The 26,880-nt window shown below is 48.3% G+C and overlaps 1 protein-coding gene across 3 annotated transcripts in view; it reads left to right on the forward strand.

The window, feature by feature from the left end:
- Positions 1-2,987: 2,987 nt before the first annotated feature.
- The window catches only part of GATAD2A (GATA zinc finger domain containing 2A), a 100,653-nt gene continuing 76,760 nt past the window's right edge, over positions 2,988-26,880 (forward strand). For 2 of the 3 annotated variants that reach the window (XM_070045304.1, XM_070045306.1), the window contains exon 1: positions 16,306-16,414. The gene's annotated coding sequence lies outside the window, so the exon portion shown is untranslated. Of the gene's footprint in view, positions 3,280-16,305; positions 16,415-26,880 lie in introns of those variants that run through there. The other variant, XM_030880010.3, reaches the window with a different exon arrangement.

Raw genomic sequence — 26,880 nt, forward strand, 5'->3', positions numbered from 1 at the left:
CTGCCAGTCACCAAAAGTCCAAGGGTTTATTGTCCACCCAGACTGCCTCAGACACTTGCAGAATGTGGTAAGTGCTACAACAGAGGTACAAACAAGGCACTCTGGGAACACAGTGTCTTTATGTTTCCAGTGGCTTCTTTTCCTATCCAAGGACTCCGTGAGCCTTGCCACTTGGGTCTGGGCTGAGATCACTCAGGGAGTCAGGCCCCACAGGGCTCTCTGCCAACCTCTCATCACTCTGACTCTCAGAATTTATTTTTTACTTTTCTTCCAGGAATGTCAGCCCACTTGTAACAATAACAATAATCCTTTCTACACAGGAACACTGCTTCAAGGTTTATGAAGCACCATCACATCCATTACCTCAATTTAAAAAAAAAAATTTATTTATTTATATTTTTGGCTGCGTCGGGTCTGTTGCTGCACACGGGCTTTCTCTAGTTGCAGCAAATGTGGGCTACTCTTCGTTGTGGTGCACAGGCTTCTCATCGCGGTGGCTTCTCTTGTTGTGGAGCACGGGTTCTAGAGCACAGGCTCAGTAGCAGTGGCTCACGGGCTCTAGAGCATAGGCTCAGTAGTTGTGGCACACGGGCTTAGTTACTCCGTGGCATGGGGGATCTTCCTGGACCAGGGCTCGAACCCGTGTCCCCTGCATTGCAGGCAGATTCTTAACCACTGCACCACCAGGGAAGCCCACATCCATTATTTAATTTAATCACTTCCTCCTCTACATTCCTACAACATATTCTGGGTATCTCTTTAGTATAACAGTCTGCCTTGTCTAATAGGCCTATTTCCCTTTATTGTGCTCATCTTGGTTCACAAGTTCCATCCTATAATTCAGGTATCTCAGCAACTTGCACACTTCTGTGCACAAAGTGGGGGGAGATAAAAGTTTGCCATATTGAATCCTCAGAGTGTTATGGCTCTTTCTCATTGCTGCCTTCTTCACCCCTTCAATTCAGTGGATGTCTGGTTGCCTGTGAAGGGTATAACTGGGTTCTTCGGGGGTAAATCATAGGAGCAGTTCAGACCAGCTGGGGGAAGACAGAGGTGAAGGCCTCTGATGCCTGGTAGGCCATGGTGGATGCTACAGCAGAGTTTGGTGACTACTTAGTTTTGTCTCAGGACAGGTGGGAAGCAGGACTACTTCTTGGAAGGGCCCCACTCAGAGAAGAAAAGTGGGACTGAAGAGCCCGACAGGGGACAGAATTAGGAAGGGCCACGGATTTGACCCTTGGGAAAGAGTGGACAGCTGCTTGGAAAAATTCTCCTCAAAACAAACAAACAAAAAACAAAAACAAGGAAGGAGAGCTAAATGGGTAACTTTTCTGGGGCACAGGAATTAAATGGTTGCCGTTCTTAGGAAAAGAGGAACTCTTCCTGCAACACTCAAACACTGCTTAGAAAAAGCGCAGGGAGCATAGCTCCCTGGCAGTTCTTGACTAAGAAGGGTGAGGGGCCATCCGTTTCCTGCAATTCCTCTCTGGAGAGAGGAGAGGTGCTTTAAATCCCAAATTTCTCCTCTGGTTGGAGGAGGTACATGCAACTTAGAAATTTCTCAAGTTATCTTTAGAAATGAAGGCTAGGGCTTCCCTGGTGGCGCAGTGGTTAAGAATCCGCCTGCCAATGCAGGGGACACGGGTTTGAGCCCTGGTGGGGGAAGATCCCACATGCCGCGGAGCAACTAAGCCCGTGCGCCGCCACTACTGAGCCTGCGCTCTAGAGCCCGCGAGCCACAATTACTGAGCCTGTGAAGCCCGTGCTCCTAGACCCCGTGCTCTGCAACAAGAGAAGCCACCGCAGTGAGAAGCCCGTGCACCCGCAAGGAAGAAGTAGCCCCTGCTCGCTGCAACTAGAGAAAGCCCACGCAGCAAGGAAGACCCAACGCAAACAAAAATTAATTAATTAAATAAATATTTTTTAAAAAAAGAAACATAGGCCGGGGACATGCAGCCCCCACTGCCCCCCAGATCAGGGAGGAACAAGGCCAGTGGCTCCCACTAGGGCTCAGAAAACAGGCAGGGTATGTTCTCTAAATACTCTCCAGGAAAGGCAGTGGACCCTGAGCTCCCCAAATTCTCCTTAGTAAAGCGGACAGGGGCCCGAATCCCGTCAAATCTTCTTTGAACAGAGAGCGGTGGTGGAGGGTGGTCCTGAACATACAAAATCATTCTTTTCCTGGCAATTCTCAGAAAAGTGGGCAGGGCAAGAATAGCTAAAACTCTTCTCAGAAAGAGGGGTCAGGGGCAAGATTCCTCAAGGTTTTCCTTAGAACGGGGGCCGGAGGCAAGAAACCCAAGATTCACCTCAGAAGAGAGTCGAACCCGTGACTCTAGTCATAAGAGAGCCCAGGGCCAACGAAACCCCTCGGAAACAAGGCCGCGCCGCAGCTCGCCCAGTGTCCTTAGAGCGCGCCTCATGAGGCCCCGCCCACTGCCCGGCGTAACCGCCCCACGCCCGCCGCGCCCAGGCCACCTCCGATGCATTGTGGGTGGGGCGCCCCTGCTGAGCACTGCGGGGAACCCCCTGCCCATCCAGTTGTTGGCCGCCGGGCAGCCCGGCGTAACCCCCCGCCAATGTCCGAGCGAGCCGGCCACGGATTAACGCGTCCTCATGCCCCACCCCTCGCGGTGTTCCTACCCTGAAGATAAGCCCCGCCCCACAGCACCCTGACTGGACCTGAGGCCCGCTACACTCTCCCATTGGCAGGCCGCCTGTCAGTCACCTCGTCCCGCCTCCTTGGGCCCGCCCAGGCCCTCAGCCTTATCCCGAGGGCCAGCCGGCCAGCGCGCTCATTGGCCGTCGGCTGCTGTCCGTCATGAGTATGGCCACGCCCTCTTCGGGGCGCGGATCCCGGGAACCCTGGCTGGACCTCATTGGCCTGCGGCGCCGCCACTCAGTGAGACGCGCCTCAACCCGGAAGTGTGCGAGGCGAAATCTGCCTAGCAACCGGGGAAGCCGGGCTGCGAAGCGGGCAATTTCAGTGTGAGACGGAGCGGCGAGACCGAGCGGCGGCTTCGAGCGCTGTGCGGCGGCTCCTCCCGCCCGGGGTCAGCGCCCCAGCGCGCGCACGCGCACCCCCGCCGCCCGAACGCGCTCCGCGCCGCCCGCTCAGTTAGTCCGTCGATAGTCCGTCGTCCTGTCGCCGCGCCGCCGCCACCGCGGGCGCCACCTGAAGGAGCTGCCGCCGCGGAACCCGAGCGGACTGGATACGACCCTGCCACCCGAGGCCGCCCAGGGCCGAACAGCCGCCCGCAGAGGCGCCGAGCAACTTCGGTGAGTGAGGGGCGGGCGCCGCTGGTGGCGGGTCCCCGGCTTCCGGTGTCCCGGGCTTCTCTGGGGCTTCCGCTTCTCTGAGGGGGCCGCTTCCATGCGTGGACCCCCTTGTCTGAGGAGACCTGCTTCCCTAAACCCCGCCTCTCTGATAGGAGCCTCCCTTCCCTGAGGGTGCCCCATCTCTTTGAGGGACCGCCTGCCTCCGTGAGGGGCGCCTTCTCCGAGGGCCCCCGCCTCTTTGAGACTACCGCTCCCAACTTCTCTAAGGGGATCCCTGCTTCTCCGAGGGATTGCTTTTTGAGGGATCCCCTGCGTTTCTGGGACCCCCATGTCTTCCCTGAGGGACCCCCACTTCTCTCAGGGAGATATCCCTGCTTCTAGGGCACACTTCCTCTCACTTCTCTGGGGGACCCCCACCTCTGCGAGGAGATCCCTGCTTCTCTGAGCTGTTGTCCCACTGTTCTGTGTTCCTTTTTGGCCCTTGCCTTTTTAAGGTGTCCCCCACTTTTCACAGGTCTCCCTTTCCCCCTACCTTTCTGCGTTGCTCTCCCTGCTTTTCTGTCCCCACTTCTTTGGATGACTTCCTCCTTTTCCCAAGTGCCCCCCAACTAATCTGAGGTGTTCCTGCTTCTGTCAGAATCCTTGTTGGAGGTGTTCCCCACTTTTCTGATTTGACCCCACTTTTGATGGGACCCGCTACTTTTTGATGAGTACCTCCATTTTACTGAGGGGGCCCTCTACTCTGAAATGCCCATACGTCTGACTGGATCCTTATTTACTTGAGGAATGTTCCCCACTTTTCCAAAAAAGTTCCCATTCTGGGGGGGACTCCTACTAATCTGTGGATGCTGCAGTGTTTGGAGGGGTCCCTGGCTTCTCCAGAGGTCCTCCCCGTAATACGAGATGTCCCACTTCTGTTAGGCTCCTCACATCTCTGAAATGTGCCTGCACTCTTTCAAGATACCTCCTCTCTGATGGAGGACACAGTGGATTTCTTCACTTCTCTAAAGGGTCCCCCTGAATTCCCAGGGGTTCCCCTTCCACTTGCCTGAGGACATGCCTCCTTTCCTGAGGTTTCCCTCCTGATTTGCTAAGGGAGAAACTCTTCCGTCATTTTTCCTTCGAGCCCTCAACTTCAGTGGTACCCACTTCTCTCTATTCTGGAAGGAGAGATCAGAAATATACCCCTCCCATCTTCAGTCTTCTTTCTTGCCGGATTAGGGCTATTCTCTGAACTTTTACCTCAGCTTCCAGGGACCTGGAGGAATTTGTGATTGGAAGGGAAATTGGGAGACAGGCAAAAATAATGCTGTTTTCTTTCATCCTTTAAGACCTGCTAGATTTGGGGGAGCAGGAGCTGTTGTCGAAGGACAGTCTTGGTTGCTCCATTTTTGAGTCATGGGGCCACCACAGTGTTGTCAGGCCAGTGTAGAGGCAGGAGGGACAGGGCTGGAGCATTGTACCCCATTATCACACTTTCAACTTCCTGTCCCATTCCTCAGTCCTCCCTCTGCATAGTATAACTCACCCCCCCAAAAAAAGAAAAAAAAAAAAGAGAAGAAAAACGCTCTTTCAGTTCTTCCAGCTGTGTTTTCTCTCCCTAGGCCCTCTGATTTACCCCTTGATCTCCAGTGGATCCTCAATTTGTGGGCCACTCGGGTTTGAAAGGCAGAGCAAGAAGCAGGAAATGGGTCACCTTAGATCCAGGAAGGGTGGAAGGGAGGCAAGGAACAGGGGATTTGAATTCATTTCTCTAAGTTTTAGGTGACTTCAGCTTGGCTCAAAGGAAGTTTTTACGTGGCTTTTACAAATCTCATGTGTACCTTTTTTTTTTAATGGCCCACCCTGGATTCCAAGTTCACTCCAGTAGCTAATTTTATCTGTTTTGCCAAACGCAGAGCTCTCTGGAGCCCAAGTAGATGAATGCTGGCATTGAGAGATGGTCCAAAGGACAGGAATGAACTCAGTTTGAAACCTGAGTAACTTGTAACCACTTCGTGTCCATGCACAAGTTTCAGGCTAAAAATGTGGGGAAATGTTCCTGAAGTGGAGTTCTGAAATATAGGCTGAACTTGGTTGGTTTAGCATTTCAACCAGTTCTTCCCTCTGATTCTGCTAGAACTGCAGTTCACTTTACAAGTTTGACTTAAGACTGTCTCTCCTGTTCATTTCCATCTGGGTCTTGCTTAATTTGAGTCCTTTGTGAAGACTCCTGCCGAGGCTATAATTTGAGTTCTAAATCTGTCGGTGGACCATGTGGACACAAGTTTCAACTCGAGCTATTTTCTTCTGTGGAGAAGCGCTTGGAGAGTTTCCTGGGCTCTCTGCTCCTGGGGTAGTCAAGTCCAGGCAGGAAGCTGCTACAGACCTGGTTGCTCCCCTACTGCCTCTTCCTGGTCAGCTTGCCCTGAGGGGAAGAGGAAATTTGGTGGGGAGCTCGGGGCTTAAGGTGTCCTGAGACAGGGCAGAGAAGTGCTGGCACATGTTTGTTATTTGAAAATGAAGCCCATAGGACCAGCAAGGTGAGGTGTTAGGGAAGAGGGAACTTTGAAGTCAGAAGGACCTGATTCAGATTCTGGGTCTGTCCTTCCTAGCTGTGTGGCCTTGGATAAGTTATGGCACAAGATCAGCACGTTACTAAATATTTGAGGGGGTCACATCTCTGTGAATGTGTGTAAAGGCGCCTACAAATGGGAAGTGCTTCCTAGATGTGTGAATGAATGAATCTGAGATAACAAACAGGAGGCAGCCAACACAGCGCCTAGCACATGGTTGGTGTGCAATAGGTTGGTTGTTGTGCTCAGGAGATTATGGTTCTGGTCTGGACTCCCAGACAGGAAGCACTTGACATTTTGCCAAGGCCAGATATGCCCGCAGAGCGAAGAGAAAGAAACTCGGAGTGTCTCGTGCAAAACCCACTGCCCACCTGGGTCTAGTAGTGTTTTTCTGTGTTCAGATAGCAGACGTGAGATGGATTTGCTGTGTGACAGGGGTTTGTGTTTGCCTTCGCCTTGCTTTCTCTCTCTGTAAAATGGGGTAATTTGTGAGTTAAGGCCATGGAGATGTATTACTATAATTAGACCACAGGCGAGATAGAAGATTATTACTAGCTTGAATTGTGGGAAGAAAAAGAAGGTGAACCATAAAGGATCACGGCCATATTTTGGGACTGCTTGACTGAGCGATATGCAGCAGTTACCTGATGAGTGATCTCTTCTTACACGTTAGAACCTTGGAAGAAGAACCGTTCTTTTAGGGTAATGGATCAGATTTGGGGACAAAAGACTGGAAAAGTGATGTACAAAGGCATTTATTGGCACAAAAGAATAGTACATTGAGTGTGTGGCTTAGTGCCCATGAGGAGATCAGGATTCACCTTGAGTTCCCAAGGATTCAGAGAGCTGTGAAGATGCTAACTCAAACTCTGGGGATGGAGGCTGGGGTGGGCAGGACACTTTTTATCTTTTTTGAGAGGGTTTTGTCTTAGCAATTAGTGAAAGCCTTAACATCATGGCTGGTGAGTTGGGTCCAGCCTTTTTCACTTATTCATGTGGGGACAGATGGCACTTGCCCTTGATAGCTAAAACCCGGGTTGCGGGTGAATAGTGGGTGAAGAATCTGAGCTAGGCCCCCACTGCACTGCTTCCAAGTTTGAAGAAAAGGGTTTTTCCCCCTCTCTTGAAATATCCCCTTTCCCTCCCTCTGCCCCCATCCCCCCCCCCCACACAGAGTGAATTTACTATTGAAGCCAGGAAATATCTGCCAGTCTTAAATTTCTCTTAATTCTTTTAAGGACATTTATTCCATTATATGGGAAAGGAGCAAAGTTTCTTATTTTTAAAATATAAAACATAGGGTAAACAACTTTAAGGGGATTATTATCCCTTTTGAAATTATGATGTCCCTTGTGTGCCACAGACTTCACTCTGGTGGATGGTGGCGCCACCACCAAGTCCCTTTTATCTAACAGGAAGTTTTTTAAACTTTTTTTTGAATTGAAAGATCCTTACAGCAATAAAAACCCTCGGATAGTTAGAAACGATATTGATCTAGGTACATTTATTAGATGTAATGTAACGTGGTTATCCGTTGGTGGGCAGCTCTAAAAAGGTATGTGGGTCGCAACACTGCCCAGCTTCTAACTGGACAATAAACTGTTGATTTATGTAACTGAAATAGCTGGGGAAGTCAGGGTTTCCTTCCTGTTGGAGACAGCACTGGGGGCATTAAATCCCTGTGGGATTTTGATGATAAGAAAGAAGCTGACCTCCCTCGGAATTGGGGAATAACTACTGTATGGAGTCGTTCCATCCAAATGAATGGATGTTGTTATTTTGAATTTCTAGTATTAATTTTGGCTTTATCCTCTCTGCAACCTGGCTGCCTTTGTTTACACTGGTGCATTGTTTGAATATGAATTTGTCTCTCCAAACTGGCCTATAAGGGACGTTTAAACACTCAAGTAAGGGCTTAACTTGGCACAAGTTTTCCTGTGTGGCCATAAGGTAGGGTTTTTTTGTTTTTTAATACAACTAAAATTGGATTGAAAAATAGAAAGTGTTAGATTTTCTGGCTCATATAACTTCCTATGCCAGCAAATAATTCAGCAATAAATGTGTGCCAGTGATGTGCTAGGCATACCATGCTGGGTGCTGGGGGCCTAGCAGTGAGCTGGGCCCCCAGGGACAGATGCAGTCAGCCCTCAAGGATCTTACATCCCAGTCACAGACAAGTAAACAAATGAATGAAAGAATATCTCAGGGCTTCTTTGGGCATATTCCTGGATGTTGGGAGTTTGGGGTGGAGTTTCTTGGAGGTTTGGAAGTGAAACCTTACTACCCTTCTAATTTCCTCACTGGACTCCTTGCTTCTGTTTCCTCCTTCTGAAAGGAAGCAGAAATTATGGTGTTTTCCCGGTTGATTGTTGGCTTTTGGCACTAGTTGATCCAGGATGACTGTGGCTGTAGTCTTGGAGAAACAAAAGAGAGTCTGGAATGGTTATTGCCAGGAGCATTTTCAGCTTTACTTTTCCTGAAGTTGGTAGCAGTGTGTTTTTGGAATCCTGTGGCATTTCTTCATGGCAGTGCATATTATGCAAAGAGGTAAACAGCTATTAAAGCCCTTCTCGCCTTGTTTTAAATCTTAAAAAAAAAAAAAAATCAGACAAGGGTAGTGCTTGGCTGTTGTTTATGGCATAGGAAAAGTGAGATTTCAAATAGGTGGACTGCTTTGTCATGTATCAGTAGGTTCTTGGTGCACAGAGTTCCCTCTGCCCTAGGGTTCCCTCTTGTATTGGGACTGGGGAAGCACTATTTTGATCTTCCTATGTTGTGGCCCGGATTTGATGTTAGTCCACATAGATCAATTATGTGACAGGTGCTTTTCTTAAGTAGGTGTATTTTTGAGGGGTGGAGCCAGAGAGCCGGGGTGGATATTCATTCAGGGCCCAGGGCCCAGCAGGGGAGAGAGAGCATATTACAAGGAGAGTTTCTGGTAGTCTGTCTTCTTTTCCTTTCCCTTCACCCAAGTACTGACTCATGAGGTGAAGCGGAAGGCCCAGGCCGGAAGTGGGCGTGGACAAGCAATGCAACTGTGCACGTGACCAGACTCCCACCTCTGGGCTCTGTTGCCCTTGGGAAGTGGATGCATGCTCTCTCTTCATTTCCTGTTCCCCACATTCCAGGCTGAGTTCTTGGGCTCCAATTTGAGCATAGAAAACATGTTCAGGTTATCATTTTTTGCTCAGTAAGCTGCTTTGTCAGAACTGGGAGCCACCAGTGGACCTGCACCTAGCAGTTCTAGGGGCTCAGCTAATGTACCCACAAACTCAGGACTATCTGGCAGGGTGGTTAACAGGATGGTTTCCTATTGCATTATCACAGTGTTCCCTGCAGGAGCTTGCCTGCAGAGGGCTGCTCTGGAGATGTGTATAGAACTAAAGGAAGCAGACAGTAGATAGATCCTTCTGCAAGAGTGTGCTCTTGAAGAATTAATTTGTCTTTGTTGCTTTGTAAAAGTGCCCTGTGTGCAGTAGAAACTTTGGAGCCAGAAAGCCAGATTCTGCCACTTGCTGGCTCTGTGACCTCAGGAAGGTGGCCTAACTGCAAGTGGCCTAACCTCTTTGAGCCTCAGTTTCTTCATTTGTTGGGTGGGGATGGTAAGCACGAAGCAAGCAGCTGGATTGTTGTAGGTGCCTAGTAAAGGTAGTTGTTAGCAGAATCATACCAAGGCTGACTATTCCTCTTGAGGTTGGCACCCAAGTTTGGATAGCTATCTATGGCAGTTAATACTGCCCAAGAGCAAACCAGTCCACGTTGGGGCCACAGGCTGCTGCGTATGACTGAGGGCTGATGATCTAGAGGTTCCTGGATTGGCTGATTTTTGACAGTGGGTTCCTTAGTTCATCATAGCCTTACACTGCTGCTGCTGCCGCCGCCGCCACTGCACCACCTTGGTGTACCATATGGACTTGCAGTGCCTCCTGAAGCATGACAGGGTAACTAGGAAAAAGGCTCAAACCTACACTCTATGTGGCTATAGTATGTTGTAGGAAAAGCCTTACTTTTGAGTGTGATGGAAATATTCATTTAACTTGCTAAGGGTCAGGCACCTGGCTGGACACAGGAGCTCATATGCTACTAGGAAAAAACAAGTTCATGAACTGATAACTGCAGCAAAATGCTGCAGTTGGATTGCGGAAGGAGAGCCTGCAAAGGAAGGGGCGATGGGGAGGGCTGCTTTTTAGGTGGCTACTCATTCCCAGGAGAGGAACAGCGTGGGCACCGTCAGGGACCTGGAGGTAAAGAAACAATCTGGTGAGTTCCCTTGACCTGAGGAGGTTATGCTCATCTAAAAATCAGAGTTTGAACTGAGCACCTTTGGCAAGAAAAGCCCAAAGTTACCTTCAAAGGTAGAGAGTCTTATAAAATGTGCCATAGTAGGATTCAAGATTGAACTCTAAAATAATATTTAAATTGAGCTCTGAATAAGTATTTTCAATCAGAAACCAATGATGGCCAGTGAAATCAGACCATGCAGACTCTATTTATAATAGTATGCAGTCTACATGGAGTTTCAGGAGGACAGATAATGGGGGCTGCTTCTGAATTTTTTTCCTTTGAGAATTGTCATTTAAGCTGGTCTAAAACTCTTTTTTTTTTTTTTTTTTTTTTTGCCGTAATCGGGCCTCTCACTGTTGTGGCCTCTCCCATTGCGGAACACAGGCTCCGGACGCGCAGGCTCGGCGGCCATAGCTCACGGGCCCAGCCGCTCCGCAGCATGTGGGATCCTCCCGGACCGAGCACGAACCCATGTCCCCTGCATCTGCAGGCGGACCCCCAACCACTGCGCCACCAGGGAAGCCCTGGTCTAAAACTCCTAATACAGCAGAACAGTTTTTTTTTTTTGGCTGCGTTGGGTCTTCGTTGCTGTGCACAGGCTTTCTTTGCTCTCTGTGGCAAGTGGGGGCTACTCTTCGTTGCAGTGCACGGGCTTCTTATTGCGGTGGCTTCTCTTGTTGCAGAGCATGGGCTCTAGGCGCGTGGGCTTCAGTAGTTGCAGCACGCGGGCTCAGTAGTTGTGGTGCACGGGCTTAGTTGCTCCGCGGCATATGGGATCTTCCCCGGCCAGGGATCGAACCCGTGTCCCCTGCATTGGCAGGCGGATTCTTAACCACTGTGCCACTAGGGAAGTCCCCAGAACAGTTTTTTAACTTGCATGACATTTTCAAGGTTTAGGCTTTATATTTATACTTAACCTCTTAAAGTATCTCTATTGAAGGTTGATTTTTGAGCCAAATTTGAAAAAAAGATTTTACTGCTCCCAAACCAGGAGTTGGTAAAATTATAGGCCTGACTAGGTCAACATGCAAGAGGACATGGTGTTTGTTATCAAGCTGTGAAGGAGAAAACTAGAAAGACCCGCCTCCTGAATTTCCTATAGTGAAATGCTGGGCACCAGTGGAGGAGGGGAGTATTCATCCTATTAGGAAAACTTTGGGGAGGAATGTTTTCCTCTTTCCTATGTTAGGTTGGAAGATCTGCCATTTAATAACTGGGGAGGGGGGTGTGAACTGGATACCAAGTTTTTAAAACATGTTTTTCTTCATGTCTAAACCAAGGATGTTTATTAGCAGGCCACTGATGTGATTAATACTCTTTCTTTGTTAAGCAGGTTTGAATAGGTTGATCTCTAGACTTAAGACTGTCATATAGCATTTTTTTTTTTTCTGGTAGTTTTCTGATTTTTTTTCCTGTTAATTCTTTAATTCATAGAAAACATGGTTCACTTACTAACTTTTCAAAGACTTAAAATTGACCTAAATTAGATATGCATATTTTTTTTTTTGTAAGCCATATATAGACACAAAAGAGATATTCCTTGCCAACTGGTGACACATGCAGATGAAGACAGAGTGGGAGATACACTTCCGGTTCACAATGATACTTCTGAGCAGTTTGTATTTAACCCTTTAGGGAAGCATTTGTGCTCAGAGCCCTGTAACAGTGGGATATCGTCAGGGCCACACAGAGACTAACTGCAGATGGAGCCTGAACTCCATGTTGCATCTACACTAAGCGTTCAGAATTGTGGTTAGAAACGATACTCAAAACAAACACATGTTGACAAAGTGGCTCATCTCTAGAGAGCTGTGCTTCAGAGAGCTTTTCTGCATACACGACAGGGATGGGGCAGATGGGTGCTTATCTGTCTCCCACAAACTCCTAATCTAGTGTAAAAGTGTTGTGATTTAAAAGATGACATTTGTTGTAGAAGCTGTAATGTGTTGGGAGTATTGTATTTTTCATAAAGCATAGTCCCTTTAACTATTTTCTGGTCCTTGAAAAAAGTACCAAAAATATCAAAGTACTAGGGAAATCAAATTCACATAGAAATGAATCTTTTCCTTTCCTTTCCCAACCAATTGCTTTGCAATCTCACCATCTGAGAGTGAATTTGGGGTGAAATAAGAAACTTTAAAATAATCCTCTTAGAGATTGTGGTTATATTGTCCCTAAACTCAATGAAAATAGTTTTAGACTTTAGAGTACTAAAAGTGCAAAGTGTGGAAAGTAGTGCTTTTTCATAAAGGTACTTTTTTTTTTTAAACTTGGTACACTTTTGTAAATTAATTAATTAATTTATATTTTAAATTTTTGGCTGCACTGGGTCTTTGTTGCTGTGCGCGGGCTTTCTCTAGCTGCGGTGCACGGGCTTCTCATTGTGGTGGCTTCTCTTGTTGAGGAGCACGGGCTCTAGGTGCACGGGCTTCAGCAGTTGTGGCTCGTGAGCTCTAGAGCGCAGGCTCAGTAGTTGTGGCACACAGGCATAGTTGCTCCACGGCACGTGGGATCTTCCCGGGCCAGCGCTCGAACCCATGTCCCCTGCATTGGCATGCGGATTCTTAACCACTGTGCCACCAGGGAAGTCCGAAACTTGGTACACTTTTGAATGAACAACTTGTTTATTCTTTGGAAAGCTTCTCAGAAAACAAGAGGGAGCCTAGTGTCACTGTTTGATAGCAGTAATCTAAAAATTGGTTAAAGTCTACATAACTAGGTCTGCTTAGCTTGTGAATTGAAGTGGTCCACAGTTCATTCCGTGTTCTGAGAGAGAAAGCCACCTAGAAAGTTTAAAGGTTAATGAATCCATCCCTTTGCAGCCCTGTCTGCCCCAAAGCCCTCACACTCCAGGAGTAGCCAGCTCTGGCCCTTGCTTCTGCTGTTCTGGATGCCTGGGATGTTCATCCATTAAGAGCTAGCTCAAATGTCACATCCATAAAGATCTCCCAGACCCCTCTCCAGGGAGGGGAGCAGCCTCTTCCTTTGTGATTCCTGTCTTTTCTATGAATGCATTTTCTGCATTGAAAGCATTCTATGTCTTTCTGTGCCACCAGCCTGTGAACTTCTGGAGCTGGTGCCTACAGGCTCCCCAGCCTACAAAACCCTTGTGATGAGAGGTCTCTTAGACGGTTCTTGTTGACCGGTGTTTATAATGTAAGATATCTTAAATTTTGTCCACCAGGAACTTTAAAGACATTTTCTGATTAAAACCCCAAAAGTACAGTACCTTAAACATTTAGTAGGTGATGCTACTCCTTTTCAGTTGGTTTCACACTATTGTTGAGCCTTTGACCAATTTCTACTTTATAAAAGAGGACACGAACATGGATTTGGCCCAAATTTCTTTTCTTCAGTCCCTTTGTTGTACAGGAATTAGCTCTGTTGGTTGTTGGAAGTTTATCTAATAGTACATTAGAAAGATAATTAGAATATTTCTGCAGTGGTTAGGGTGGAAGGAGGCTTGGCTATTATTAGCAAGGATCTGGTCTGAAGGATATGAAGTGAATTCGGCAGAAATTTTTGTTTAACTTAATAACAGAAGTGTTTTTAGAGTATCATGTTAACTGGTACCCATAACTATTAATTGACTGCCTTGTTCTTAGGGCAGAGAGGAAAAACTTCAGGAGAAACATGGTTCTAGCCCTAGTTGTCTCTTAAATTAGGGTTTCTTCAGTTTTAGAATGGCATCTGAAGGTGATTGCATCATATTTCATAATCACCCAGCTGAACTATTTGCTGTTTAGTCCAGTACTATAGGCACAAGGTCTTTAGGCCAAGCAGTCTCAGCATTCACCCGCCTGAGCATCTGGTACCCCAAACAGGTCTGGATTCACTATCGCTTTTTCCATCTACACACTTGGCCCTCTCTTCCTATCACAGAAGTAAACTCTATTTCACCCTTTCCCAGCTGGAGAAGTTGGCACTGTCCCCTGGAGCAGCCCACCTGTCACCAGTGCACACCTCAGTCCATGGGGGTGTGTGTGTCATTAATATGTCACAGCTGATGCCTCCCTCTTTATTTTTTTAAATAAATTTATTTATTTATTTATTTATGGCTGCGTTGGGTCTTAATTGCTACGCGCGGGCTTTCTGTAGATGCGAAGAGTGGTGGCTTCTCTTGTTGCGGAGCGCGGGCTTCTCACTGTTGTGGCTTCTCTTGTTGCAGAGCATGGGCTCTAGGGGAGCTGGCTTCAGTAGTTGTGGCGCGTGGGCTCAGTAGTCGTGGCTCGCGGGCTCTAGAGCACAGGCTCACATGTGGCGCATGGGCTTAGTTGCTCTGCGGCATGTGGGATCTTCCCGGACTAGGGCTCGAACCCGTGTCCCCTGCATTGGCAGGCGGATTCTTAACCACTGCGCCACCAGGGAAGTCCCATGCCTCCCTCTTTAAAACAGGATGGTTGTCACCTTGGTGACTCCTACGGGGTTTGCCAGCTCAGATTCTGGAATCCCTGTGTCAATCTCAAGTCTTGGGTCTCCCACCTGACCACACTTTGCTCTGTTTATAGTTAATTAAGTTGGCATTAATCAAGAGCCAGGTGAGGAGCAGTGAGGTAATATTTTGCTTCTATTGCTTTAATATACATCATCTGATTAATCGTCGAGTAAAGCAGTTCTCAAAATAAACAGCTGTCGAATTAGAGTGAAAATCATTTGCTTTAAACTATCTTTGCATATGGGATTAGGGAGTTTCCTGCATTCCTATACCAAGTTACCTGTTTGAGAATAAACTGTTTTTGTTTGGTTTTTGAATTTGAACATTCGAATTTCTTAGTAGCAAAGCAAATTGCTGACAAATCTGGGTCAGGGAAGGTGTTTGGGGGTCAACAACTTGTATTTTGTATCATTTTTAGTTTAAGGAATGCTTCTTTTTTGGCCCTGGGGAAGTTGTGCCAGACGTTGGCATTAAGCCCTTGGAAGATTTTGGGGGTAGAATCAACAACAAAAAGTTGCCAGTTAGGTGTGGAACTCAACACAATTAAAATGGGCTTTTTTTTTAACTTCTTATTGTGGTGGGGGCACATAGCAGAAAATTTTACTTGTAAAACTTATTCTGCATTAAGTGTTTTTAAAGTTTGGGGTCAAGACTAACAGTGGGTTAGAATTACATTGATTCTTTTTAAAAAATGAAATAGAAAATATCAGTACATTGCAAGGTATGTTTGGTGAAACTTTTGTTTCACTTGTATTAGGATATGTTATCTAGGTGTCTCATCATGAATTATTTGTTTTAACGCTGTAAAAAGAACATGGAAAGGGCCTTTTCTGGTGATTCTTCAGAACCTAATCTTGATATTGAGAGCTTCTTGTGATACTAGATATTTTATTTTCCCTATCAAAACTGTGTTTGTTTTATGTAGTCGAACATCTCCAAAGCCCATCCTCTATCAGGTTAGACTGTTTCCCGTGTTTCCTCCAAGTCACTGGAGAGGGAAGGGTGCAGATTTGCTTTCTTGGGGGGTTTCACCTTCTCCCAGAGGCACGGGGGCAGATTGGGAGGTAACTGGAGAGGGAGAGCAGTCATCCCTGAAGTGTCTTTGAAGTGGGTGGGTCTGGAGCTTACTTTGTAGAACTCTTTACTGCGCTGTAAGAATTACGGTTTCGCCTATCCCCTGGAGGGGAACTTCTGTGTGACGAACCCGCCGGGGGTGGCATTCTAACCTTGGTTTTCAGAAGCAGTTGCCTGAGGTCTCGCAGCTCAGTTGGAGCGAGGTCAGCAGTGAGCGCGTCATGAGTCAACCCTGGGCGCGGCCCGCCCGGCTCTGCCGCGGGTGAGCTGGCGACGACCCCCCTAACCCTGCGGCAGGAGCCCGCCCGAGCCCTCGTGGGAAACCGGCGCGCGGGGCCGGGCGTCCAGTGGAGTGCGGTCAGGAGGGGCGGTGCTTCCGGGGCGGTGTCGGTCTGCCTGACCCCGCCCACCACTATCAGGCCCCGCCCCAACCGACTGGCCCCGCCCATCCGGGCGCGGGCGGGCGGCGTCGCCTTTAAGAGCTCCCCGGTGTTTTGGGGGCCGCGGGCCGGGCGCGCTGACCTGGTGCGCATGTCCCGGGCGGTGACGCCGGCGCCGGGCTCCATGTGTGCGGCCGAGGGGCGCATTATCTGGCCGGCGGCGCGGGCGGGCGGGCGGACCGGCGGAGCGAGCGCCGCGGGCCCGGGCGGCCCCACAGGCGGAGCGAGCGCGCGCGGCCCGGCGCCCCCAGCCCCTCGGCCGCCCGGCCCCGCAGGCGACCCCGACCCCGGCCCCGCGGCCCCTTGAACCTGCGCGCTGTCCTAGGGCCCGGCCGGCCCGCGGCCCGGTAAGTTCCGGACCAAACTTGGCGGGGGGCGGGGGCTGGGGTCGGGGCTGAGGTCTTGCGAGGGAGACTGGAGCGGCAGGGGCGGTGTGGGTTGGGCAGGGTCGGAGGGTCGGGGGGCTGTGAGGGACCCCCTGTGTGAGCATGGAAAAGTGAGAGCGAGCGAGTACTGCTTTTATTCTGGGAGCGTCTTTCTTGCGCTGCCCTGGAAAGTTCCGCGCTCTGACGCCGCCCGGGCACGTGGGGGCCGGGCCGGGCGGGGGTCCTGGAAAGTCGCGTCGTCGCCCCTCTTCCTCCTGCGCTTCCTCTGGGGTCGGGGGAGGGGTCGGGCCGAGAGGCGCAGCTTCCCAGAGGCCGGGACGGGCTGGGGGGCGGTGGCACGTGGGCGCGCAGGGCGAGGGTCCCGGGCGGGGGTCGCGGGCTGGCCGGGCCGCGGCGCTGAACCCCGCGGCGACGGCGACGGCGGCTGCGGATCCCGTGTCAGAATAAGAGTCCCCGCGCGCCCACGCCTGCAGGGCTGGCCCTCCCCCCGCTCGCGCCCTTCCTGCCTGACCCCCGGGAGCCGCGGGACCCTTCCCCCTCTGTGGGTTTCGGCTTTTCACAGGGCTTTACACTTTAAATTTGCCTCCCCATCTAGGCGTTGGCTGTATTGATTTCTTTTTTCCCACCTGGAATGGGTCGGCATCAGTGACTAGACAGCAGCAGCTGGCCTTTTAAAGGGATTATTGCCAAGAATCGGAATTGATCACTTCAACAAGGAAGGGCTTATGGGCAGGGCCCTAGCCTAGAGCGTGATTGACACTTGGTGTGTGCGCAAACACTGGGACCCAGAAATGAATGGGGATCCCTCCCTTAGGAAGTCAATGACACATTGGGTGCACGTTTCTGCCCTGCCCTGGGAATTTTGCAGGGACTGCTTAATTTTGTGTATCTGATCCTATGCCTTTAGGTGTGTAGTTCATCCTTATCCTTAGAGCTTTGGATTCTTTAGATCAAAGTCCGAGTGAGTCACTTGCGACTTTAATTTCCTCTTCCTTACCCTTTTACTTCTTTCAGTTTTCTTGGAGTGCACAGTACTGGTTAAGTCTCTGGTTCTGTATGTCCATTTCACACAGTGACACCTTCTGGCTGTGGTAGCGCAGAGAAACTGAGGGACAGACAGCCTTCTGTGCAGTTGCTTTAGTCTTGGACCCACTGTCCTGTTGATGTTTTTATTTCTTCTGGTAGTGGTTACAAGTTTTCTTTTAAGTTAGATTATGTGCAGTGTTTGCTGGCACCAGATCAGTATGCTGAGTAGCGTGTTAGACCTGACAGCAAGCTGTGGAGGAAGGCTGAAAGATCACACCGGCCCCGATTTGAATGCCCACTGTGTGCTAAGCTCAGTGCACAGACATATTTCAGTGCCCTTAACAATCCGATGGAGGAAGAGAGAGTGTAGTCCCCACTTTACAGGTGAGGAAACTGGGGCTTCTGGAGGTCAGGCTGCTTGCCCAAGACTGCTTAGTAGAGAGGCAGAGCTGGGCTTGCGCCTGCCCTGTGGGGCACCAGAGCCTAGGAGCTCCTGTTTGCAAGCCCAGTATGTGAGTATTTTCTGGGAGCTCCTAAAACACAAGGCCATTTATTTGTCCAGGCTCCAGTACACCTCTGCTTGGAGTTGGGGGATGACCTGGTGACACCATTTCTAGCCTTGCTTTGTCCTCGGAGAGCAGAGTTACCAGCTGGCTTTTAAGAACCAAGCCACAGAGTCACCCCTTTGCCTTGCTTCCATAGCCTGTAACTCAGAAAAGTTGGTCCTTTTCTAGAGGAAGCAGTTTAGGTTGGGGATTTTGAGAGTAATTTGCTAGACCCTTTCCTCAGTTACTCCCCCACCCTTCATCTTTCATCCCCTATTTCTCCCCTAAAATTCTGAAGCTGGGTTTTGCAGAGGATTGCCTCTCATCTTGGATGTGGTGTAGAGAATGGGATTAATGTATTAATGATTTGAATGCATTGTTATTTTCATTCAGATGACGTCATTTTTTTTTTTAATGTCAAGTCATCTCTATTAATGCAGTATAATTTGGCGGATCCTACAATTTTATATTTTGATAGAGAGGAAAGAAATAATGCTGCTTTTGGTAAAAAAAAAAAAAAAGTCCTGGAAGGATTTGTACCAAGATTAGGGGTAGCAGTAGTTTGTTTGTTTGTTTTCTTAACTTTTTGATACTTGTGTTTTATGATTTTTTTTTTTTTTTTTGCCGTACGCGGGCCTCTCACTGTTGTGGCCTCTCCCGTTGCGGAGCACAGGCTCCGGACGCGCAGGCTCAGCGGCCATGGCTCACGGGCCCAGCCGCTCCGCGGCATGTGGGATCTTCCCGGACCGGGGCACGAACCCGTGTCCCCTGCATCGGCAGGCAGACTCTCAACCACTGCACCACCAGGGAAGCCCGAAAGAAGGAACATTTTAAATTTAAGTAAAAAATGACTCCAATTCTCAACTGTTTAGTAGTTCTTCTCACTTGTTTTGTATCACTTATTTTGTGACTTTGTGGCATTGCCAGTAGTGATTTCTGTATTGATTTATTCAATAAATATCAATGTGCTTACTGTGCCTCCGGCAACATGCTAGGAATCCCTGCTCAGTGGAGTTTACTGTGAGATTAATGGGAGAGAAATCGTAACTAATCTCATAAACTTGGGGAAACTTACAAGGGCCAAGGAGAGATGGATGCTGTGACATGGTGAGCAAGACTTGAGAGGGTCTTTTTTCAGCTGGGATCAGAGGACATGTAGGAGCTAAATAGGTAAAGTGAAAAAGGGAGAGCATTTCTGGCAGAGAGAGTGCTTGGGACTGAAGGAAGATCAGTGTGGTTGGAGCAGAGAGAGACAAATGTGCAGGCTCCAGGGCTGAGGCTTCTGGAATTTACCTTGAGAACAGTAGGACCTCATTGAAGAGGATAATACAGGGACCCATGTGATGAGGCTGCATTGGGCCTTAGATAGCAGAAGACTGGAAGATGGCGCCTGAAGGACATGAGGGGGAGAGTAGCGAAGCCATTCTGAAATGTTGGCATTTTCTTGTGTTCTGTTGGGAGAAAATCAAGAATGACCTTCAGAGTCTTGAATGTGTCTGTTTCCAAGAGACAGAAATGTAATGCCCTTACCACTGAATCCAGTTAAGGACTCTTGGTGTGGGTGTGTTAACCTCTGAAAGCATAGGCAACTCAGATGCTTACCTGGAGAACTACCTGTTTGGACTTGGTAGTCCAAACTACCAAGTTTGGACTTTGGGTGTTTCTGTGCCATCAAATGGAATGGAAAAGATTATTTTCCCTAGGCTTATTTTTTTCTCCCTGATGATTGAGTTAATTTATGCTCATTGTAGAAAACTAGGAGGATTATGAAACAGGTGAGTAGGTGAGGTCTTCATGAGCAGTCGTCCTGGGGTAATAGAGTATCATTGGGATTTCCTTGTAATAGTTGTCGGGTTAGGAAGTGCAGCAGAACCAGAAGAACGAGTTGGCAGTGTCATAGATTGAGGCTTACAGAACTGTGCAGCCTGCCAAGTGTAGTTGTTTGTTAGAATGGATGCTCTTGAGTTATTTGAACTGTTTTAGGAGGTGAGTTGGACAGCCTGGCCTCAGATTGCTTTTCTTTCACGTAGTGAAACTTACTTTATGTGCTAACTGTGCAAAGCTACATCTTTGCCTTGAATTAGGAAGGCAACGTGTTAAGAAGGTTGACGTAAAAAAATACAGGGGACCTGAAGTGGTGGCAGTGAGATGGAAGTAGTGAGACTGGTGTTATGAGAAACAAAAGTACCAGCTGGGGACAGATCTTACATACTTGTGGATTCCGGCAAACAGGATCCAGGACTTCTTAGTCAAGAGGAATGTTAGACCACGGTCTTCTTGCCCCTCCTCTTGCTTTCTAGGCTGTATTTATGACCTCTTTTTGTGTGTGATGAGAATGTAGGTTAGTCTTTTAGAAGACAGAAACTTACTCTAATTGAATACCTGAAGGTAGCCGTAGGAAGTGACTTGAAATCCTCTGGAACCCTCCAGGGTATGTGGGAAAGGGTCTTTGCGGCTTCAGTGCACTGCACTCACTTTCTCTCTCTTGATTTTCACAGAGGTACTTGAATCTTTCAGCCATTCCTTCTGCATCTCCATCTCTAGCCTTGAAACCACTCGACCTGCCTTGCTAGTCAGGTCTTTTGGTTTGAACCTTCAAACCTAATTCATCCTAAATGAGGTAATGCCTTTGAGTACACTTTTAATAAATAGTGCTGCATTATAGGGGCCAGCCAGATCCTCCTGGTGCCAGGGAGGCTGTTGCATATCCAGTACCGCCTGCTCTTTACCATGTGAGGCCGTGGGCCTGTTCCCAGGTAGCAGGTCCCTGTAATGGTGTCATGGGTCAGCCCTGGCTTTGCCTGAGGTTGGGTGTGAGCTCCACCCGGCCACTTCCCTGTGGCTTGACCTTGGTGAACCTTGTCCTCTGTTTCCCATTTCTAAAAAGGGGGTAGTAATGTCTGCCTTAAATGGCTGAGTTGGGAGTGAGATGATAAATGCAAGTGGCATAGCACAGCACCTAGTATGTGTACCTGCTCAATAAATTGGAGTTCAGTGAGTGTACCATCATGACTTTAGCAGATGAGGCAGAGCCCCAAAGCATTAATGACTGTTCTGCTTCTCATGTGTGGAGCACCTCTATGTTTGTGGGACAAACCATCACTGTCTCTGCCCCTTGGAACCACAACCTTGTTCCCACATTTCAGATGGAAGAAGGTGAAGTCCCTACAGAGGGTGATACTTGCCAGAGTCACCTTGCTGATTTTTCTACAGCTGGGACTGGGCCCCAACCTTTCCGATTTCAGACTATGAATGTTTTTCCCACCAGCCTTAGTGCCTCCCTGGTGATACAGAATGGCTAGGTTGGTGGTGCCTCATCAGGACAAAGGAGACACAGCCCCTTTTCCTGATCCCGAGCTTGCTGAACCCCACATTCTGATTTTCAGGGTCAGCCCTTCCATTTGTAAGATGTTTGCCAGGCAGATTCTCATGGGGTCCTGCCTTTGAGAACCCAGAGGCGCCCCTGTACCTCTGGCTTTATCACTGAGTGGACTCTGCTCAGGGATGAGAAGTAGGTTGCTTGATGGTGCTTGCAGTGGCAAACAGGAGAGTTTGTTCCCGAATCCTGTCCTCCTTCCGCACTTACAGCTCTCTAGCCAGTTTGGGAATTTGACAGATCTGACTACAGCTTACCACTCTTCAGCATTGGGCAGGTTTTCTGGCCACCTGGCCTCAGCTTTCCCATCCATAGACAGGGACTGTATCTTAATCTCATGGGATGGCTGTGAGGGCAATTGGGAAATGTTTAAAAGTAGTCAGGGATATCCTAGCCCTTGATCCTCCATTTACCTCTGAGACAGAAATCCTTCTCTGGGGAAATTCCCTGGCAGTCTAGTGGTTAGGACTCCTAGCTTCCACTGCAGGGGGCACAGTTCTAACCCTGGTCGAGGAACTAAGATCCCGCGTGTCTCTAGGTGGGGCCAAAAAAAAGAAAAGTAACCAAAAAACAAAATGCTTCTCTGCCCAGAGGACAGCTACGTGATGATCCCCCTGGGTCTTAACATCTCAGTTATCACGCACAATGAAACACTCAGATTGAGGAGCTAGATTTTCTTTATAACAAAATTCCACCACAACCTAACAATTTGGAGGTCTTCAGAACTTATTGTAAGGAGATCTCACCTAAAAGGTCAGTCAGGTTATCCGGAAGGGAAGTGAAAAAACCTTGTGGTCTTAAATCTGCATATAATCCCAATATAACATTTCCTACAATCGCAGTTGTTCTGTGCAATTAGCCTTTGAGTCAGTAGCTGTTAAACTTGACTCAACACATTCTTACCTTAGAGGCAGCTGCTCACCATGACCTTGGAGGTGAGCAGGTTTCAGGCCAGTATCTTCGTCACTTGAGTTTCCATTTGGTGGACTTTGTGGCAGTGACAGCATATTTTTAGCTTTCTTGTGTGTTTTGGGCAGGCTCACTCTGCCAGCCAGTTCTGAAAACTTTGCTGCTACAATCTTCATTCATCCACGGAGGAAACACATTTTTTTTCGCAATTGCTCAGTGGTGTGGGGAAAGTAGGAGCATGGCAAACTGAATCCTTGGTTTGAAGGTGTTGATTGAATTGGTTGAGTCACTCCAGACCTGTGATATTCTCAGGACTTGCATATCATTGACAACACCTGAACCTCATTTTGTCTTCTCTCCTGCATGTAAAGGGTTAATGCCCACCCCCTTCAATGGTGGGCAGTTCTTTCAGAGGATTCTGGAGTCAGATCCCTCCCTGGGACTCTCTTACACCCACCGGAACCTGGGGAGATTTCGAGGGTTTGATTAGTATTTTCTTTAACACTTTTGTTTGATTAGCTGACCTTCTCAGCAGTTTGTATGTTGGTCATCTGTCTCTTGCCTCTCTCTGCAAACCTTTAAAGTTTTTATTGTTGAGGCTTTTTGTTTGTTTCAACCTTACAAGTGACATTTCCCGATGCCAAAGACTGGGGAGGTGGTGGGAGCCTCAGGTGTCAGTAGTAGGCATTTGAAGTTTTTGAAGTTTGCTTTTGAAGTTTTCTTGGTTAAGGATATTAAGGGACTGAGTCTGGATTAAAATGTAATTGTAGCCTTACTGTCAATTTATATTTGTCAGGCAGAGCATTAGAAATGTAACTATTTTTGGTCCTTGGGCAGCAGACAAATGTAACATTCACCTGGGACTAGCTTGCTTCTGTGTGCTGTTTTGCTGAACCCAGCAGGCAGCATACAGACTTCCAGATGAACAGGACAGCCCTTGATGTTGCAAACTGGAAACTGAGGCCTGAGAGGAGGAGTGGCCTGCCCTGGGTTGACTTGCAGAAGACAGAACATAGATCTCTGTTCCCTTCTAGTGCTTCCTGGTCTGATCTCTGTTATCCTTATTTCTTTATGGCCTGGTTAGTTTAGAATTTTTTGTTTTGTTTTAGGTTTCTCTTTTATTTATGTAGTGTAGGTCCATTGGCAGGTTTCCTTCCTCAGGGCTTTGTTTTTTGAGGTCATCATGGTATCTCTGGTGTGAGGATGGGACAGGACACAGGGAAGAAGAACTCAGGGCTGCTTCTGGAGTCTCAGGGCTGCCTTCAAAACAAAACAAAACAAAAACTCTAGCTGTGTTTCCTGTTCTGGAATTGAGTGGTTGATGGCTTTCAATTTTAAGAGCATTAAACTGCTTTTCCCCATCTATTAATAAAAAGTAATGACACTTATTATTTAGTCATCCTTCGGGTGATCCATTTTGGGTGTCCATTTCAAGATTCAAAAAAGCTAGCCATCAGATCCTGTACGAGACTCTGATGATCAGCTGTGCTAGTCTGGGGCAAGAGTGAAGGACCTTAACACTCAGATAAGGATGAGTCTAGGACAGCACAAGCTGGCTGCTAAAAAGCTTCGAGGGAGGTTATTTTTTGCATATCCTTTATATGTGGGGAAGTCCATTCTGCCTGCTGAAGTAGTCTTTAAACCATTTCATAGGAGAACTGGTTAGAGGGATTGATCATGTTCTTGGAAGAGAGAAGATTGGGTGGGTGGGGGGTGGCGAGGGGTTCCAGGAGACCCATTGGTGAGTTGGGATCTCAGCTCAGGATTGGACAGTTGGCCTTTCCTGCCATCAGGTACCCACTCACCCCCCTCAGGGAGGATGGAAGGGGTTCCTCTTACTTTCCAGAGATAAGATCAGGTGACCCTGACACAAAAGGCAGCAAGAGTGGACAGGTCGCCACCTGGGGAAGGTACTTAGCATTGGGTGAGCAGATGAGAAACATGCACCTTCTGTGAAGTTTAAGATGGTGGGAGCATGCCCACTTCGTTACCTTGGTTTATTGCAGAAGGGAGAAAGTAACTTAAATTGCTTAGAAAAATTAGGGTCACTTTGAATCAGTTTAACCAGTCTTCTAAGTCTATGAACTAGGGTTGGCTAATTTTTCTTTTAAGTTATTTTAAAAAGTTAACCCATTGACGTAGAAGAGCCTAAGCTACTCCAGTAGGTGGCCTATGGAGTGAAATGCAGTACAGGTGTCTCAGGCCCTGAGATAGTGGGTCTTCGGTTTTAGGGGTGCTGAGTATGAGCAAAGGTGAGGTGAGCTGGGCCCTAGAGAAGGGTGGTCTGAGATCGTGTTTACTGCCTGGGAGAAGGTGGGCATTGGTGAGACCCAGGGCACAGCCTGTGACCCTGGATGGCCACTTTCTGCTTCACTAGGAGAACGTAGTGTGTTGAGGTGTGGCGGTCCTGTGTGACCATCAGGGCTCAGGACCCTCATGAACAGGAGGCACATGTCTTTGACCCTGACAGATCTCGGCTGGCTCTGGGGGCTGGGTGCGGAACTTGATTTGTCCTTGTGTCTCTTCCTCCCCAAAGAAATAGTGCTTTGTGTTAGATGAAAGTGTGATAAATAATGGGTAAAAGAATAAAATATCTGAGGGACTGTCTTGTATATACGAGTTTGTTCTGCTCTGTTCCCAAGAGTGAAGTAGTGATGGATAGGTGGAAATTAGAAGGACGTGGCCCTTAACTTAGCCTGAAAAAGAGCTTTGTAGCAATTAGAGGGACCAGGAAGAGGCTCCATGTGATTCCTGTGCCCCAGGAGCTGGCTGGTAATCAGCATTTTTTTTTTTTTTTTTGATGTGGACCATTTTTAACGTCTGTATTCGATTTGTTACAATATTGCTTCTGTTTTATGTTTTGGTTTTTTGGCCCTGAGGTATGTGGGATCTTAGCTCCCTGACCAGGGATCGAACCCACACCCCCTGCATTGGAAGGCGAAGTCAACCACTGGACCACCAGGGAAGTCCCGGTAATCAGCATTTTCTGGATTCTGAGAATTTTCCAGCTTGAGGTTTTGGACACTTTTCCAAACAGACCTAGGGCGATTAAGACACTTCTCTGAAACATCACATGAATTTTTCCAACAGCTGCGGCTTCCTAGTTTGAGAATGTTTCCCTGTTTCATGCATTGCTCAAATGTTTCCAAATCCTGACTCTTCTTGTAGAGTTCAGGGGAGAAGACAGGTGGGTGTCTTACCCAATGACAATACTGGTTTTGAGAGTAGGGAGAGGGGTTGTGGACACAGGAAGGAAAAGGGCCGTGGGGACCTGGCACTTGGAAAAAAAATGACTTGGGTCTGAGAGTGACATCTGCCTGATGATGACCAAGACACCATCAGGGTCCTGATTTTGAGGTCATGGGTGGGAGTGAGGAATCAGGTGAGTTGGGTGAGGGCAGCAGCCTGGTGCCTCATATGCAGAGCTGGGAGGGCCAGCACATGCCCTGGCCACCACCCACCTTAGGAAGCGCTCCCACAGGGCCTGGGCTGTCCCCCAGCTCCATGTCCCTTGGCCATGTGTCTTCTGCTGTCCTTGCACTCTCCTTGCTGTCTTTGGTCAGAGGACCTGTCTCCTTCCCAATGGTCTGTGTCTGCTCTGTTCCCTACCTCATGCGTGAGTGCTGTGCTGTTCTGATGGAAGGAAAGAAGATAATTCTGCACATCTGTTCCTTGCCAGGGACCCCTGGTCTGCTCTGTGGAGTGCTAAGAGTGGTTGGCTTGTGTGTACATCTCACACAATGGAAAAGAAGATGAAGAGGTCCTAGTTTATGACCTAGGCTGGCAGTGTTTTTTTTTCCCCTTAGTTTTTTGCTGCGCCCCGCAGCATGAGGGATCTTCATTTCCAACCAGCATCAAACCCACGCCCCCGACAGTGGAAGTGCAGAGTCTTAACCACTGGACTACCAGGGAAGTCCCTGGTAGTGTTGATCAAGTCCTTTAAGCCCCTTCCCTTGGCTTGTATGTACTCTAGCATGTAGGGGCTCAGAAATATGTGCTTCGTCAACCTCTGAGGGTTTTAGTGCCTTTTGCAGAAGGTGAAGATGCACACGAGTCATTGAATTTGCTGTATGGTCCATGGAATGAGGGTTTGCACAACAAGGCTCATTCCTCCAGGAGGTTTCTAGCAATTCAATAAAGGGCTAAGTTAGTGTGCTCTTGTAAGAGGGAATCGAGGGTGTGCTTGCTCATCTTTGCTTTAGGAAGTCTTCCCGTAGCCTTGGGAAGGATCCAGCCTTAGGATGGCCTTAAGAGTCCGACTTCCCTCGAAGGTGTGGTGGTTCAGATTTGAGCCTGGGTCTGGGAGATGGCTGACCTGCATCTGGATCCCCATTTAACTTCTTAATCCTGTGACCCTGGCCAATCACCTTGACTTATCTTAGCCTCTGTTTTTTTCATCTGTCAGGTGTGGGCATCAATGGCAGTCCCCTGTGTGAAGTGTGGGTGACAGTGACAGTCTCCCAGCGTGAAGTGTGGTTAGTGTTGGTAGTACCTCATTCTGTGGTTATGAGGATTAAATGAAATCAGGTATGTAAAGTACTGGCACCATGCCTGGCACCAAATAAAGAATT

This window comes from Globicephala melas, chromosome 3, assembly GCF_963455315.2.
Source record: "Globicephala melas chromosome 3, mGloMel1.2, whole genome shotgun sequence".
Taxonomy (NCBI): Eukaryota; Metazoa; Chordata; class Mammalia; order Artiodactyla; family Delphinidae; genus Globicephala; species Globicephala melas.